The sequence below is a fragment of the Oenanthe melanoleuca genome, chromosome 1, assembly GCF_029582105.1.
Source record: "Oenanthe melanoleuca isolate GR-GAL-2019-014 chromosome 1, OMel1.0, whole genome shotgun sequence".
Lineage (NCBI taxonomy): Eukaryota > Metazoa > Chordata > Aves > Passeriformes > Muscicapidae > Oenanthe > Oenanthe melanoleuca.
In genome coordinates this window covers 46,697,370-46,703,369 of record NC_079333.1, presented here as the reverse complement: position 1 = coordinate 46,703,369, position 6,000 = coordinate 46,697,370, and the positions used below count along the sequence as shown (strand labels likewise).

Sequence of the window (6,000 nt, the reverse complement as noted above, 5' to 3'; positions counted from 1 at the left end):
CCATTTAACAGATGTGGAAAGTGAGATGTGAACAGGCATTCCCATCCTCATCACAGCCCCATCCCAGGAGAGCTGGGGCCTGGCCAAGATGGGATGGAGGAGATCTGGAGCCAAGAACCCAACTGGGAAGGAGAGGAAGGGGAAAGCAAGGCCCGAAGATGCCTCAAAACCACCAGTTGCTGGCAGGGTGAGGACACCTCAGGGTTGTGGCTTCACCTGTAGTGGCAGAGAAACCCTCCTTCCACCATGCTGGGCTCCTTCACTCTGCCCTGAAGTACCTACCTCACTGCCCAGAGGGAAAAAAAAAGACAACAGAGGTTTGAGTGGTTCTCTGCTGCTTCTTTATTTCATCCCTAGAATATAAGGGCCAAGCAGAGACTGACACAGGAGTTTATCTCAGATTAATACAACAAAAAAGCAAGTGAAGTGAAGGGTGGCTGTCCTCTGAAACAACCTCAGCTTCCACACTGGTGATCCATGCTTATGGGTGTGAGGACAGGCATTTTTACTTTTTTCTCCGACTCATGGAGCCATCTATCTCCCAGTCACACAGCCTGTCCCTTGGATTTGTGCTTGCTGACAACAAGTCTCCTTTCTCACTTACCTTTCACTGACTGCTGGGAAACAGGCCAGGCAGTATGGCCACAGGTCACGAGCCAAAATCTCCTTTTCTGGGGCCAACACACTTGGGGTGGTTTTTTCTTTTCTCACCAGTCCCATGAGGCTCCTGAAGGACTGGGCTAGCCCTGGGAGCAGGGCTAGCTGTGCTGGCTTTTGTTGGAAGAGCTCCATGATCACTAATTGCATCTGCATTTCTCACTAGGGCCCTATATGTCCTCAGTGCTCTCCATGCTCTCCACAGCTATGAGAATCTCAGTCTCCCTCCCACAAAGCTCACACTAATTCCTGTGATGGCTGCTTAGCCTTTGCCTCAGGAATTCATCAAAAAGAGAATTTTCTCCAAAAGGTCCACAGTACACAGTGAGCACAGAAAAAGTTGGTGGAGGAAGGAGAGCAGACAAATACAGCATTCTTGGGGAGAAAAAAAAAAAAAAAAAAAAAAAAAAAAAAAAAAAAAAAAAAAAAAAAAAAGTATCTGTATGTATCCCTTCAGTTCGGAAGGTTTACAAAGTAGCTTCACAAGGAGAAACAGTGCCTGCTCCGGAGGTTTCACAGCCGCAGCAATCACAAGGAAATAGCAGGAAGGGGAAAGGCAGAAGCGGGAGACCTGTGAGTCCCTGCCTTACACGGAGCAACTGTGCTCAGTTCGCAGGTCCCAGGCATTTTTAAGCCTATAAATAAACTGGGGACGTTAATGATGCCATTAATCTGGGCTGGCCGCCGTCCCAGCCCTTTCCAGCGGAGAGGTTACCTTGGCTCTCCCAGAAGTAGGTCCCTGCGGCAGCGGGCGGTGCCGGGTGCCACCGTCCGTGGCAGCCACCAGGAGTGTCCCGAGCCAGCCTCCTGCAGGGAGACGGGAAAACAGGCCTCACATAATGAACAGCGGGGAAAGCAGAGTGCTGCCGGCTGCGGGGGAGGCTGGTGGCTGCTCCTGCCTGCAGCCCTTACCGCAGAGATGCTTCCTTCATCTCCTGCATCTGCGACGGAGACCCTCTGCTCCTCTGGAGCTGCTGGGAGCCTGCTCCCCACCTCTGCCTTTCCAGGGACAGAAAGTGGCAGAGCTCGGAGCTGCAGAGTAGAGGGGGAGCCTCCCATTCTCTGGGAATGGCTGGGGCAGCTCCCTGTGGAGAACAAGGTTCTCCTGAAGCCTGAGTGCTTCCTTCCCTTGGAGGCAGAGTGGAGAAGAGCTCCCTTTCTTTTCCACCCGGGAGCAGCAGGAATGTCATGTGCTTGGATGGTAAAAGCTGCTTTTGCTCCTTCCTCCTGTGAGGAGAGAAACCACAGGACAGCATCTGCTTGGGAAAAGAGCAGCCCAGCATTTGCCCTCAGTGCTCACATGGCACCCAGAGCTGGTTTGCCTGTGGGCAGTGTAACCCTGAGATTCATCTTACAAAGGTACCTCTTACAAAGGCTTGCCTCATCTTACAAAGTATACCCTGCTTTTGTTTATTTTACTGTTTCTGTTACAATATGCCAGGAAAAGATTTATTCCTAACAGTGAATGAGATTCACACTCACTGGAAATAGGTGCCTTTGAAAATCACATCTACACATTGCTTTCCTTTGACCTGCCCCTCAGGTATCCAAGATGGTCAGACACCACCACACAGGGTTAGAGAAATTAATGTACCTGTACCACCAGAAAGCAACACTGGCCAACTTTTTCTTTCTTTGCTGCAATGAGCTCAAGATGTTAAGACATTTGCCAAATAATATTACAAAAGAATTGTTCACACGCTGGTCCCTGGTGACATTTGGCTACTGTAGCTATTAGGACTTATTCTCCCAAAGCATTCAGTGGCACAGGACTTTTCCCCCAATCTTCTCAGAAAATACACACTGTTTTCTGTTCTTTGTGTTGCTTAGTAATGTTTCCTGAATTCTTAATATCTATAGTTGTTCATAATGTACCATCTAGAAAGAATTAAGAGAAATGTTTTTCTTACCTTCTTACAAGGATATTTTGGGGCCAGAGGCAGCAATCTCTCTGTGGAAGATCCACCCCACTTGACATGGCTTGCAGCTCACAAAAAACACAACTTGTTCACTCTCAGGAACTGCTAAGAAATGGATTTTATTTACTTGAGTTTTGCTATTGGGTCTCAACTATATCCAATGGACAATCTGAAGGCACTACTTATGCTACAGCTTCCCTGGTGCATTTGCTGTCTGGCCTCTTTTAGGGATCATACAGGATATGAACATTTGAAGCTCACTGGAGGCCTGGGTGGCTTGTGCATGGCAAAGTTTGGTTCTGCCTACAGCCACTTTGGCAAGCAGAGACACACTTGGATCCTGTGCTGAGCACCAGCCCTGTGAATGGGGTTAGGGACTGCCCATGCCAGTGGCAATCTGAGACACCAAACCCAGTAACAATTGACTGGAAGTTTCTTTCCTACTTTAATGAGTCTATGCACTGTTAAGGCATTTTTTGCAAAGCTGTCACAAAGGCTCCTGACTGATCCCTACTGCCTGTAACTGGTACTTTGGGGAGCCCATCAGCCTCATCACTCCCTTGAGATGCTGCTCTTCCAAACCTGCTGATGAAGGGCAGCAGGGAGCAGGCACTGCAGTGATTCTTTGGCTCCACAGAAGTGTCTTGGTCACATCCCCAGCAGCTTTGGCAGACTTGGTGCAGTTCTTATTAACTCCTAATCTCTACTTTTCTGGGTAGTTGCTCGGATGAGAATTTTCTTTATCAATGGAATTTCATTAGTTGGGTTTGCTTGCCATCCACTAGCTTGTCAAATTCAGAGATACAGCCATCTAAATTTTATTGGTATAAACTGCAGCAACATCACTCTCAAAAGGAAAGTGGGGGAAAACATATCCCCTCAAAGATATATTCTGTGTCTAGAGAAACTGCATGTTCAATAAAAAACCAGCTTGCAAATGCAGTCTTGCACAGACACAGAGAGATACTCCAGATAGACTTAACATTCACCTTGACAAAGTAATCAGCTTGTCAAGCAAAGGAAGTCATTATGGCCAGAGTGGTCATGGAAGGTAACTAATACTCTCCATCTTCAGCATCAGTTTAATAAGGATTTAAAATATTGCATGAGAGGAGATCTGGAATGTTAGAGAAGAAAACATATACACAGGCAGCATGTGACAGCCAAAAATGGAAAATAAATGCTAGAAATGTTTCATATTGACCCAAATAAATAACAACCTCAAATGAAGTGGTTTAGCTTGTATCATATGGTAAAATACAGGCTAGCCTGGTCTCACAATAGTAATTTGCTTTCCCTAGAACAAAACAAAAGGCCTCCGTTTATCCTGGCTGTGAAAATGTCCTTGTCAGATGTCAGCTGAGCTCTCTCTGGGCAGGTCACCTATCTCCTCCCAGCTTCAGAGGAGACCCATAAAACAATGGCCCCCAAACACAATACATCTGTGCATCTTGAGCAGTCATCCCTTCTCTTCCCTGAGCTGTCTGAGTTGTCTCAGAAGAGACAGACCTTCCCTATGCCTGGAAAATCCTGCTAGAGAAAAATATCACTGCTAGCAGTAGCGATGATGGAAGACATTCCTGCAGCCCGTGAACCTCACAGGGTTAGAAGTGCCTGTCATGGCAATACCTGGTACAAGAATTCCTCCTTGCTGACCCTGCTGCTCACCCATCCTACAGCATGGCTCCTGCTGGAACAGCCCTTCCTGGCATCAGGAAGGAAGTGCCAAGGACCAGCACCCAGAATGAGCCAGTCATAAACAAAATCCAGTGAAAACTTGTTGCTGCTTAGAAATAATCACCAGACAAAGAAAAGACCCAACTCAGAGAATTCCCTGCTTGGCATACCAATGATGAGGTGATGGACTGCAACTCAGAGATAGGATGGAGCAGCTAGAGCAGGAGTGGGCATTGCTGCTAAAGCTTAGTGTCAAACTAAAACCACTGTTTCCACATTTCCACAAAGATGGAGAGAAGGGTGACAGTGTCTCAGATGGGCAATTCCTGGAGTGAGGTGGAGCTGAGCCCTGCACCAAGGCATGAGTGAATCATAAATGGAACCTCTGACAGACAGCACTGGTGTCTCCAGGGGGGCCTGAGGACTCACATTGTTCTGCACGTCTAGGAGAACAAGAAAAATAGTGATTTATCAGATCAGTCATAAAAATGTGAAAATCCTGTCCTGTTAATGTTGACAATTAACTCTTACATCTATCTGTCTGGGGGAAGGGGTCCTGGTGCCTTTCCTCTGTGATGCTCAGGTATGTGGCAGTGGAAGCCTACTGTTGCCTTCTGTAGGACCAGGACAATGCTGTGCTGGCAGGCAAGAAAACGATGTGGCTCCTCTGGACCTAAGTGAGCACTGAGCAGGACACAAGAACACTGGAAATGCCCCCAGCTACACAAATGTGGTACTCCATCATGCTGCTGAAGCAGCAGAGCCTCCTCCTGCTGCTGCTCTGAGCGGGCTGCGTTCGCTGGTTTGGGTTTCTCAGAGTCCTGGAGGAGATGCTAGATGGTTGTGAGATTCAGCCTCTAATTAGGTCCCTGTAGTGGTGAGATTGCTTCCTTTATAATCACTCAGTGGGAACTGGTACTTTATCCTCTGTACTCAAATTTTTATGTCTTTCACCCTCATTTTCTCTCCAATGCCCAGAGTCTCCAGTCCACAGGATGACAGCTGCAAAAGCCTCTGACATTCACTTTAAGGATGATTCTTTTCAGCTGCTTCACATTTCCTTTTGACAAGCTCTTCCAGGGATATTTACTGCAACTAATGAATTAACTCACAGCTGGACCACTTGCTAGCCTTTTCAGTCCAGAGCTGCTTTAAATCTTGATTAGCTGTTATGATTTGTAAATCTCATAGAACTGCTAAGTCTAAGCTTTCCTGTCTCACACTGTGATCAGGAGACTGTTCCCAGTCATGCAGAGCAGCAGCACACAGGCATTAGGCATTCAGGGGGACTCTACCTCTGCAGCAGGTAGCAAAACAGTGTATTATCCACAGGAAGTAGTTCAATTCACAAGGAAAGTTATTTGAATAACTTGTAGTGTGTCGGTTTTGCATGGCCTGATTTTTGGTAGTTGGGGGATGGGTCACAGAGGTGGTTTCTGTGAGAAGCTGCTGAAAGCTTCCAGCATGTCCAGCACAGCCAGTCCCTGATGGCTCTGAGGATGGACATGTTGCTGGCCAGGGCTGGCCAATTAGAAAGGTTGGTAACGCCTCTGTGATTACAGATTTAGGAAGAAAATCAAAACAAAGTGAGGTGCGTGCACAGTGTTAATTCCAGCTAGAGAAGAGGAGGAGGTGAGAACATGTGAAGGAAACAACATGGAGAGACCAAGGTCAGTGCAGAAGGAGGGGAGGAGGTGCTCCAGGTGCTTGAGCTGATTCTTCTGCAGGCTATGGTGAGACCATGGTG

At 47.3% G+C, this 6,000-nt stretch overlaps 1 long non-coding RNA gene across 1 annotated transcript in view; it reads right to left on the bottom strand.

Annotated features, from left to right (window-relative positions):
- Positions 1-1,073: 1,073 nt before the first annotated feature.
- Positions 1,074-6,000, bottom strand: part of LOC130257775 (uncharacterized) — a 57,137-nt gene continuing 52,210 nt past the window's right edge. Inside the window, exons 3-4 of the long non-coding RNA XR_008841381.1 lie at positions 2,568-2,678; positions 1,074-1,464 (exon numbers count right to left, since the gene is read on the bottom strand). This is a non-coding gene — a long non-coding RNA (uncharacterized LOC130257775). The remainder of the gene's footprint in view (positions 1,465-2,567; positions 2,679-6,000) is intronic.